The sequence below is a fragment of the Amblyraja radiata genome, chromosome 8 (assembly GCF_010909765.2).
Source record: "Amblyraja radiata isolate CabotCenter1 chromosome 8, sAmbRad1.1.pri, whole genome shotgun sequence".
NCBI lineage: Eukaryota > Metazoa > Chordata > Chondrichthyes > Rajiformes > Rajidae > Amblyraja > Amblyraja radiata.
The window spans coordinates 64365471-64377547 of record NC_045963.1 but is presented as its reverse complement, the minus strand read 5'-3'; the positions used below and the strand labels follow the sequence as shown (position 1 = coordinate 64377547).

The 12077-nt window shown below is 45.0% G+C and overlaps 1 long non-coding RNA gene across 1 annotated transcript; it reads right to left on the bottom strand.

The window, feature by feature from the left end:
• Positions 1 to 7556: 7556 nt before the first annotated feature.
• Positions 7557 to 10275, bottom strand: LOC116975777. The gene is made up of 3 exons (XR_004412768.1): positions 10239 to 10275; positions 10003 to 10076; positions 7557 to 7599 (listed from the first exon to the last, which is right to left on the bottom strand). It is a non-coding gene; the product is annotated as an uncharacterized LOC116975777 (long non-coding RNA).
• Between the last annotated feature and the right edge of the window lie 1802 nt (positions 10276 to 12077).

The window sequence follows — 12077 nt, the reverse complement described above, 5'->3', positions numbered from 1 at the left end:
CATATTTAATGATGGCGTTGGAGCCATTCTTAGGGATGCAGTCATGGGTGAACAGGGAGTAGAGAAGAGGGTTGAGCACACAGCCCTGTGGCACGCCGGTGTTCAGTGTTATAGTGGAGGAGGTGAGGTTGTTGTACAAGTGTTGTACTTCCGGTGGCGCTGGTACCAGCAGCCTCCACCTACAGCCCGGTATCTTTTTGTTTTTTTGTTTATTTAGTTATGTAAAAGTGTGTTTTTTTGTGTTTTTTTTGTGTTTTGATGTGGGGGAAGAGGGTACGGTGCGGGGGATACCGTCCTTCAGCCGCTTCCTGGTGAAGACGCGACTATTATTCGAGTCGCGTCCTCGCCCCCCCCCCCCCCCCCCCCCCCAGCGGCCTACCTACTGGATTGGCGTGGACTTTCCTGCCAGGATCGACCAGAGCTCGAGCAGCGGCGGGACAGCGCTGTAACATCGCGGGGCTGGCGATGCCTTACCGGGGGTCGCCGTCTGGAGCCCGGAGTGCTGGACCTGTGGCACCGACATCATGGAGCTGCGGTTTGCGGGCTCCAAACGCGGGCGGCGCTGATGGACAGCACGGGGTCCTGTGACTCTGCCCGACTCGGGAGCTGCGGACTCGGGAGCTGCGGACTCCGGCTGCGGGAGGCGGCTGATCGGGAGGTCCGGGCCGCTGAGGAGGAGGATGTTCACCGTCGGGGTTCGGCGTCGGCGTTCCACCAGCCCGGCGTGAGGGCCTGAACATCGGGCCACCCGGGGCGGCGACTGCGGGTGCTAGGAAGGCCTCGACCACGGGTGAACATCTGGGAAGAACGGAGTGGAGGCTGGCTGGACTATAGTGCCTTCCTCACCTTGGTGCCACTGTGTTATGTTGTGTCATGGACTTTCAGTGTTTGTGCTTTTTTTAAAATTCTATTTTATTTTTAATATGTTTTATTATTTATTATTATTTATTTATTTTTATTTTTATGATACTGCCTGTAAGGGAAATTCATTTCGTTGTCTCTAACTGAGACAATGACAATAAATTTGAATACAATACAATACAATACAATTGTTGACCCTAACAGACTGTGGTCTGTTGGTGAGGAAATCCAGTGTCCAGTTGCAGAGGGAGGTGGAGATGCCAAGTCCGCTGAGTTTGGTGATCAAGCTAGCGGGGATGACAGTGTTAAAGGCAGAGCTGAAATCAATGAACAGCATCCTGATGTAGGTGTTATTGCTGTCCAGGTGGTTCAGGGCAGAGTGTAGGGCCGCCGATATGGCGTCCTCTGTAGACCTGTTGGCCCGGTAGGCAAACTGATGGGGGTCCAGTGTGGGGGGGAGGCTGGCTTTGAGGTGAGCCAAGATCAGCCGCTCAAAGCACTTTGCAATAACAGGGGTGGTAATTAGGTAACTTACGAATTATATGCTTTAATAACAGGTCATCCAAGTAAGATTGTTTCATATTTGTTTTAGAATGCTTCAATCTACAATAACTGAAAATTTCATTCAGTTCTCTTAATTTTTAAGAAAGTTATGGGCTTTTGAGTGTCCTTGATCACAGCTTTCGAGTTAAGTCAATGGAAAAGCAATAGGGAACAAGATGCTAATTTCAGAGTATGAAAATGGCCATAACCTTTTTAATACTGAAGATATGAAAGTGAATTAGGTGTCAAATTTAACTTCTTTTTATGCTTTATCTGATGGGATAAATTTCAGACTTGATTTTTAAAATCTCAAAATTTTGTAACATTGGCTCCACACAGAATTGACCACTTTGATTCCTGAGGGGTCCCACACTTTCGCTGGTTACCCTTTCTCCTTTTATGTGCTTTTAATATCTCTTGGGATTATTCTTAGTGCTATCTACCAGAGCTATCTCCTGTCCCCTTTTTGCCCTTCTGATTTCCCTTTTAAACTTAGTTCCCGAAACTCCTCCAGGGAAACACTTGATCTCAGATGCCTAAACCTGTCCAATGCCCTTTTCTTCAAACCCCTGACCATTACAAAAGTACTCTTGACCATATAAAAAAATTGGGACATCAGGTCTCCCGAGGCTGCGTGCTTCAGGAGAGTCGGGGTTCACCAGTGTAGCGGCACGAAACGTGGTGAATAAAGCTGAGACGTCAGGCTGGTTCAAAGAATCGTTTATTCAGTGGTGACACGTTAGGTTGGTGCGCTAACTACATTACGTTGTTGCTGTAGCTGAGCGAGGTTGTTCTCTCGGGCTCAGCTACCGGTTGACTCCTCCTCAAGGTCTCGAGATGAGATGACCTTAATTACCAGGACACTACCTCTAGCCCATGACGTCACGTGCCCGCCCTCGTATCTCCTGACGAGGATTCGAGCATGAGTGGCCCGTGTTTAGGCTGACAAATTATTGGTGAGACCACACTTGGAATACTGTGTGCAGTTCCAGTCGCTAGTTATTGGAAAGATGTCACTACGTTGGAGAAGGTGCAGAAGATTCACCAGGATTTTACTGATCCTCACAGGCCTAAGTTATAAAGAGAAGCTGGATTGACTGTGACCTTTTTCCTTTGGAGCATAGGAAGCTGAAGGGTGATCTTTCTGAAGTATGTAAAATGACAAGAGGCATGGATAAAGTGAACACACAGTTTATTTCCCCATGGTACAGGTTGTAAAACTGGAGAACATTGGCTTAAGATGAGAGGGGCGATATTTAAGAGAGACCACAATGCAACATCTCACTCAGCCCTCTCCTATATTATCTTAAAAATAGCTTCACAGTTTAAGCTGCATGTTTATTAGAAAGCAGCAACATCTATATTCAAGCAATTGAATGATTTGAACAATCAATGCAATATTTTAAAGCAGTAAACAATAATGAGGAAGTCTATACAACCATTGCAATGTCTCCATATACTTGATTGTCTTTAAATTCTTATCTTACTTTGGGATGCAACTAACTAGCTGATACATGGCATCCAATCAACCAGCTTCAATGTAGATGCCACTTATTTTTCCCATACTTCTATCAATGGGAGAATGATGTGGAAAGGGATGTTTTATCTTGATGCACAAATCCCAAATGTTCCTTCTAATAAACCAGGGCTGTTTTAACAGCAATATAGGCCCCCGGGCAAAGCAGTGCACTGGGGTCTCTACATTTCCAGTTTCTTTATTCCGAATCAAATATGCCGTCATGCACTTGCGATGTTCTTCTCCGTTTTCATGTTCTACAATAACATTCTACAATACATAGATTAGCATGGGGCCCCTATGCTCGTGGGGCCCCGGGCAACAGCCCAACGTGCCCAAGCGTTAAGACGGCCCTGTAATAAACGTCTCTTGTGTCATACATAAAGCAAATGGAACCTCTGGGACTTATACCTTTACATGTCTGACGTGTCTGCCTGTGCAGATATCATCCAATCTTCTTTCACCTAAACGAGGACACCGAGACAGTTCAGCTGTGGGATGCTTGTTTGCTGCCTGTTTAAAGAAAATTAAACAGAACCCAGTTACAGAAAGCAAAATGATGAAGAATGCATGTCTGAATGGTCATCTATCTGTTCATGTTCTCCAGAGATGCTGCCTGACCCCTTGTGATAATACAGCACTTCCTGTGCTTCAATGCATGAGTTCAAATCAGTTCCAGACATTGCCCGAACTGTTCCGTTGAGTGTCTGAACACAGGCCCAATCTATAGTATGTATCTCTGTTCTTGAATAATGTTGAACCCCATGGGATCTTAAAGTCATGGTCACAGAGCTATATAGCATGAAACAGGCCCTTAAGCCCACCTTATCCGTGCCAACCAAGTTGTCATCCTGGGCTAATTCCACTTACCTGCATTTGGCCCTCTTGACCCTTTCTATTCAAATATCTGTCCAAATGTTCTTTGAAAGTCGTAATTGTATCGGATTCTATAGCTTTCTCAGGCAACACATTTGGGAAATGGACTACTGTCTGCATGAAAAAGTTGCCTCTAAAGGTCCCTCAAAAAGTTCTCACCTCTCACCTCACACATATACCCTTTAGTTTTACAATCCTCTACCATGGAAAAAGACTGTAAGCATTCACTTTATCCATGTCCCTCATCATCTTGAACACCACAATAAGACCGACCACCCCTCAGACTCCTATGCTCCTTCGAGATTCCCCACCAGTCCAAGTTGCTTCTCTCTGTCCAGAAAAGTCAGGTTAATTCCCAGGATGGTGGGACTGACATATGATGAAAGAATGGATCGACTGGGCTTATATTCACGCAATCTAGAAGGATGTGAGGGGATCTTATAGATACATATGAAATTCTTAAGGGATTGGACAGGCTAGATGCAGGAAAAATGTTCCCGATGTTGAGGGAGTCCAGATCCAGGGGTCACAGTTTAAGAATAAGGGGTAGGCCATTTAGGACTGATCTGAGGGGGTGGAAGATTGCAACCTTCACGTGGTCCGCCCTGTTTCGACGAATGCAATCAATCCGGCATGCCCAATCAAATAAGATCAAATAGAACAAGTTGTCCTACAACTTTAGCTGTGCACGCTATGCGTAAGAAGAAGACTGATATCAGGAAAAACATTTTCACCCAGAGAGTTGTGAATCTGTGGAAATCTCTGCTGCAGAAAGCAGTGGAGGCAAATTCACTGGATGTATTCAAGAGAGAGTTAGATATAGCTCTTAGGTCTAATAGAATCAAGGGATATGGGGAGAATTGTGGAAAGGGGTATTGATTTTGGATGATCAACCATGATCATATTGAATGGCGGTGCTGGCTCGAAGGGCTGAATGGCCTACTCCTGCACCTATTTTCTACAGCGCATTCCGAAAGTATTCATATCCATTCACTTTTTCCACATTTTGTTATGTTACAGCTTTATTTTAAAATTGATTAATTTCATTTATTTTATCATCAATCTACACACATACCCCAGAATGAAGAAGCAAAAACAGGTGTTTAGAAATTTTTGCAAAGTAATTAAAAAGAAATAACTGAAATATCACATTTACATAAGACCCTTTGCTATGACACACAAAATTGAGCTTAGGTTCATCCTGTTTCCATTGATTGATTGATTGATTGATTGATTGATTGATTATCCTTGAGATGTTTCTACAACTTGATTAGAGTCCACCAGTGGTAAATTAAGTTGATTGGACATGATTTGGAAAGGCACACACCTGTCTATATAAAGTCCCCCAGATGACAGTACATGTCAGAGCAAAATCCAAGCCATGAAGACGAAGGAATTGTCCGTAGACCTCCGAGACACAATAGACACATAGAAACATAGAAAATAGGTGCAGGAGTAGGCTATTTGGCCCTTTGAGCCTGCACCGCCATTCAATATGATCATGGCTGATCATCCAACTCAGTATCCCGTACCTGCCTTCTCTCCATAACCCCTGATCCCTCTAGCCACAAGGGCCACATCTAATTCCCTCTTAAATATAGACAATAGACAATAGACAATAGGTGCAGGAGTAGGCAATTCGGCCCTTCGAGCCAGCACCGCCATTTAATGTGATCATGGCTGATCATCCCCAATCAGTACCTCGTTCCTGCCTTCTCCCCACATCCCCTTACTCTGCTATTTTTAAGAGCCCTATCTAGCTCTGTCTTGAAAGCATCCAGAGAACCTGCCTCCACCACCCTCCGAGGCAGATAATTCCACAGACTCACCACTGTCTGTGAGTAAAAAAAATTCTCGTCTCCGTTCTAAATGGCTTACACCTTATTCTTAAATATCTGGGAAGGGTATAAAACAATCTCTGCAGCATTGCAGGTCCCGAAGAGCAAAGTGGCCTCCGTCATTCTTAACTTTGGAACCACCAGGACTCTTCATAGAGCAGGCCGCCCGGCCAAACTGAGCAATCGGGGAGAAGGGCCTTGGTCAGGGAGGTGACCAAGAACCCGATGGTCACTCTGACAGATCCCCAGAGTTCCTCTGTGGAGATGGAAGAACCTTCCAGAAGGACAACTATATCTGCAGCAATCCACCAATATGGTAGATTGGCCAGACGGAAGCCACTCCTCAGTAAAAGGCACATGACAGCCCGCTTGGAGTTTGCCAAAAGGCATGAGAAACAAGATTCGCTGGTCCGATGAAACCAAGATTGAACTCTTTGGCCTGAATGCCAAGCATCACGTCTGGATGAAACCAGGCACCGCTCATCACCTGCCCAATACCATACCTACTGTGAAGCATGGTGGTGGCAGCATCATGCTGTGGAGATGTTTTTCAGCGGCAGGAACTGGGTGAATAGTAAGGATGGTAAATAAGATGAACGGAACAAAGTACAGAGAGATCCTTGATGAAAACCTGCTCCAGAGTGTTCTGGACCTCAGACTGGGGCGGAGGTTTACCTTCCAACAGGACAACAACCCTAAGCACACAGCCAAGACAACGCAGGAGTGGCTTCGTGACAAGTCTGTGAATGTCCTTGAGTGGCCCAGCCAGAGCCCGGACTTGAACCCGATCGAACATCTCTGGAGGGACCTGAAAATAGCTGTGCATCGACGCTCCCCATCCAACCAGACAGAGCTTGAGAGGATCTGCAGAGAAGAATGGTAGAAATTACCCAAATGCAGGTGTGCCAAACTTGTAGCGTCATAGCCAAGAAGACATGGCTGTAATCACTGCCAAAACGTGCCTCAACAAATTACTAAAGGGTCTGAATACTTATGTAAATGTGATAATTCAGTTATTTCTTTTTCATTACTTTGCAAACATTTCTAAACACCTGTTTTCGCTTTTTTATTATGGGATATTGTGTGTAGATTGATGATAAATAAATGAATTTAATCCACTTTAGAATAAGGCTGTCACATAACAAAATGTGGAAAAAGTGAAGGGTTCTGAATACTTTCTGAATGCACTGTATGTTTCTATGTTCTATGTTTCTATAGAGAACCCATTAAAAAACGAAAACACTTCAGTAAGACCCCACTTTCACCACCCAAACTGAAGGCAACTTAAGTCAATTTGTGACTTTTGCCGAAAAAATTAACTCTGCTTCACCCTGAGGTAAGAATGAGGTTGAGTTCTTGCTTAGTGACAGATGCCCTCTCTCTGATATCATAGTGACCAATCACTGAAGGATGTGGTCAGGGAATGTGAGTTTCATCTTGATCATTATCGTCAAATCTCCAACAATTCATGGAATAGCTTTTGTTGGAAATGTCAGAGACAATATCTGAAACCAAGGTGGGATAATGAATTAGAAATGGAACTTGCTCTGGATCCTTTCACCCGGATTAAATAAAGTGTTACCAGGATTACAAGGATGCGTGTTCATAGCCAGATAATCCGACTCGGTGATGGGTGTTAATTTATTCTCTGAACCAAACATGTAGTCAGACTGAACTCCTGTCGGCCCAACTCCACGCTTGTCGTTCCTGTCTGAATCCTCAACCATTCTGCAGCAGTTGACAGATATCACATGGTGCAGATGCACCATTGTCAACAGTTACTGGAACGTACCTCCGAGGTGACCGTAGATGGACTGAGTGGGTCTTTGCAAATCCTAGCAGAAAACAAAGAAATGTTGGAAAGCAGTTTAGCAACTCGTGCTCATCGAAACGCTTCAACGTCTTAAATGTGACTTTTCTTACCATGTAGATGGCTTTTGGATCTGCCTGGTGATCTCCTGAGTTCTACAACACAACACAATCGAACAGTTACTTTGGTCAAAAAGCTGGCTTCAGAATTCACTGCAGTCACCATGTGTAAAAATATTATATAAATTATATTGAAACTCGTCAAGAACAAAACCAGCACATTTTGTTTAAATATGACAAAAACTTCCAATTTTACAAGTAGAAATTGTCCAATCAATGCACGTTTGTCATTGAGGTCGGATGCAAATTGACCAATCCCGCGCATTGTTTTATGGTCGCTAGGCAGCGAGGACTCTGGGATCATGGCTGCCTCCTGCAATAACAAGGTTTCCAAGGATAAAGGTAATGCTAACCTTGTTGATAATTTTGTTTTTCAATTGATTTATCTATATAAAGTTTGGATGTGAACTGTTAAATAAAAATTATAAATAACAAATGTACAGCTTGGGTTAGGATTAGGGTCAAGGTCAGGGTCGGTCGGGCTTGTCGGTAGGCCGATGGATTCTGTGGAGGATTGGTCGGGCTGTCGGACCACTAGTGGATGCTGCGAAGGGTCAGTTGGGCTGCCGGCCAGCTAGTGGATGCTGCGAGGCTTCGGTTGGGTAGTTGGTAGGCCGGTGAGTGCTGCGAGGGGTTGGTCGGGCTGTCGGCCGGCCAGTATTGCAGCGAGCGAGCGGGCGGACAGACGGAGCCGGAGCTATGGGGGTGCTGAAGGCGGCCGGGCGGTGTGCTCCCCACCATTATCACCACGACGATCGAGAAGGGCATGCTGGCTGAGGTGGACTCGCTGAGCTGCCACACGTACGGAGCCCGCAGCCAGTCCCAAAGCGGCTCCAGCTCCAGCCGTGGGCAGCTCTAGAATGGGGGGCGAGTTAGGGTTTAGCATTTTCCTCAATGGAAGCTGCCTTAACCTTCCACCAACCTGGCTCTTCCCCAATCCCACTATGACCATGACCCACACTCAGCACACTGGCAGTCAGTGGGGTTCAGTAAACGGGGGAACCGGGTATATAAATATATCTGGGACCAGAGGATTTTTCGCATCGATGAAAAATCAGAGAGATATTTATGTTTAAAAAAAATTAACCATTCTTTCTGCTGCACCTGGTGGAGGGAGGGGGAGGGACTATAAAACCAGGAAGTGGTGTGCCTCACTCAGTCTCTGCAAGATGGAGGAAGCCAGAGGGTCACGTCTCTCTGAACTCTGAATAACACTGAACACATGTCTACCCAACTGTGAGTGCCCTTAATGTGGTTTGAAAATAAAAATATGGTTGGTTTGAAGTAAAAATGCACTGCTCATGGTTGTTTGGGTTGAAGTAAGAATGCACTGCTAATGGTTGTTTGGGTTGAAGTAAAAATGCACTGCTAATGGTTGTTTGGGTTGAAGTAAAATGCACTGCTAATGGTTGTTTGGGTTGAAGTAAAAACGCACTGCTAATGGTTGTTTGGGTTGAAGTAAAAAATGCATTGCAAATGGTTGTTTGGGTTGAAGTAAAAATGCATTGCTAATGGTTGTTAGGGTTGAAGTAAAAATGCACTGCTAATTGTTGTTTGGGTTGAAGTAAAAATGCTTCATACCATTCAAGGAGGGTACAAGGCCAACTGCACTTGAATTTGGTGGCCTTGCACCCTGCTTGAAGTGGTTGGAAACTGCACTTGAATTTGGTGGCCTTGCACCCTGCTTGAAGAAGTAGGAAGTAGGAAACTGAACCTGAATTTGGTGGCCTTGCATGCTGCTTGAAGTGGTAAGAAACTGCACTTGAATTTGGTGGCCTTGCACCCTGCTTGAAATGGTAGGAAAATGGATTTGAATTTGGTGGCCTTGCACTCTGCTTGTAATGGAATTTCAAGGAAGAGCCGTGGGTCAACTGCCAGCCCACCAGCCATGAGTGAGCTGCCAGCACATCAGGCTTGAGGGACTGAGCTGCCACCCCAATAATCCATTTGGCCCACAATGTCCATACGAGCCCTCTGGAGACCAGTAGTCCCTGCAGAAAACAACACACATACCAGCTCTCCAGACCCCCCCCCCCCCCCCCCCCCCACTGGCCACCAATATTGGAATTGGTGGAGAGGTGGAATATTGCATCGGGGGACCAGCCCCCTCGTGTGAACATGGGACCCAATGGGTCCCACTTAGTATAGTATATATATATATTTTTTGATCTCATTTTCTAATTAGTTTAATTAATTTTGGTACTGACGAGTTATGACTTCTCAATTATATTTTATCTAAATCTGTGCAAAATTTCATGTTGTTCCGAGACATGGGTCACGAAAGTAGATTTCTGGACATATTTTTTTATGCTCGGCCCACAGCCTACAATGATCCATAAAGCTAGTGGAGTAAATACCTGATGGGAAGTTAATAGCACACCATCAGGGAGAGGGATCCCAGCACAGGTCTGCTTATCCCAGAAAACTATCAGAACTCACCGGGACATTTCTTGCCACGGAAATGTTTTCATAATCTGCTCCTGGGGTCTGATCATCATCCGCTCCGGACTGGGCTGTGAAATAGAGAACAAGGACTCACAATGAGCAGCCTCGGAGCTGTGAATCCCACTTTGCTACCGAACAGCATAATTACGACTTTTTGACAATGACCAGCCCTTACGATTTCACTAACCACACAGCAATCAGATCAGACTGAATTATTTAGTTAAACATACAGGACTGGTGGCTTCCAGAAGCTCTGCGTCTGATGAGGTAAATGGCTCCAGCAACAGCAAGAACTCCCAGCACCAAAGGTAGAATGATCCAGGCAAGATACATCACCACAACTTGATTCTCCTTCATTTGAGAAACTGCAAAGAAATCACATCATTGGGTAAACATCAGGGAAATGTAATGTCCGTGCAGAAGGAAGCCATTTGGCCCATCGTTCAGTGCCAGCCAGTGGTCCACTGATCCTAACCCACTTATTTCCCCATCCTGCAATAAGTTCTCACTGGGATTTATCCAATTCCTAGTGGAATGTTGCTATTCAACCCACGTCCACCAGCTGACCCAACTGGCCACTGAATAAAGCACAGTCCCCAGAGGCACCCTGTTCCTTTAACCTTCATTGACCATTCTGATATAAATGTACTGTGATAAATGAAGGAAGGGGAGCACCGAGTGTTCACAAGCCAGTGAGTTTACCTGGTCAATTATTGGAAAACATCCTAAAGAACCAAATAAGCATTAATTTAGAAATCATTAAATGTCAGCAAGCTTGAATTGGGCCCCGTTGTAACAGTGCGGAGGTGACACCTAGAGAGGTCAGGGTAGCAGTGGAGGGGGATTAAAGTGGTGACAACAGGAAGCTCAAGGTCACTCCTGTAGATGGAGTGGAAATGGAAATACTCCACAAAGCATTCACTCCACCTGTGTAGAAAGGAACTGCAGATGCTGGTTTATGCTGAAGACAGGCACAAAGTGCTGGAGTTACTCAGCGGGTCAGGCAGTATCTCTGGATAAAAAGGATGGGTGATGTATCGGGTTAGAACCCATGTTTACACCCTGCAGTGTTACATTGTCTGAAAAACGTTTCTGACCTGAAACGTCACCCATCTTTTTTCACCAGAAATGCTGCCTGACCCGCTGAGTTACTCCAGCACTTTGTGTCAACTATGTTTAATTTCCTCCGTGTGGAAGAGACCACGCGGAGAACACCAAATGCAGTACATCCGTTTGGAAAAAGTGCAAGTCATTCACTGCTTAACCTGGAAAGGCTATTTGTGTCCCTGTACGGTGGGAAGATAAAGGTGAAAAGTCAAGTGTTGCTTCTCCTGTATTTTTGCATGGAGACACACGGCGTATGAGTGCGAGTGGTTGCTGGGGACGGATGTGGTGGTGACGGTGGATCTGGTGAAAAATGCAAAGAATGATCGGATGAATATGGCAGGTTCTTGGGTGGAAGGTAAGGATCAGGGAAACTATGTTCTTATCCATTCCTGGAAAGAGGAAGAGTGAGAGCATAAATGCTGAAAATCAATAAGATGTGATTAAGGACTCTGTCCACTCCAATAGAGGAGAAGTCACTGTTCAGGATGAAGGAAGACATTTCAGTGGCATCTCTTAGGGGAACTTATTGTTTCTTCCCATCATCATTTTAGCACAGTTTGTCCTGCTAGATGTGTCCTTGAGCACACTATTAACAACACATCTCACAGATAAGGAAGCATAATATGCCTACACATCATCACATTGAATTCAATCAGAGATATTTCCTTTGTACTACCCATTCCTTCTTTCTCACAGAAATGTTTTAATTCTGTTTTTCTTTCTCCACAAATGCTGCCTGGCATGCTGATGGTCACAGGGAGAACATATAAACTCCGTACAGACCCCTAGTCAGGATTAAACATAGGTATCTGGCACTATAAGGCAGCAACTCTACCGCTGCACCACTATGCCGCCCCATTGACCATAAATCTGTATATTTCAAAATGGTTACGTAAAATGACAGAGATAGATTGGAATAGGGGGCTTACATTGGGGGAGAGCCAATTTCACAACATTAAGTC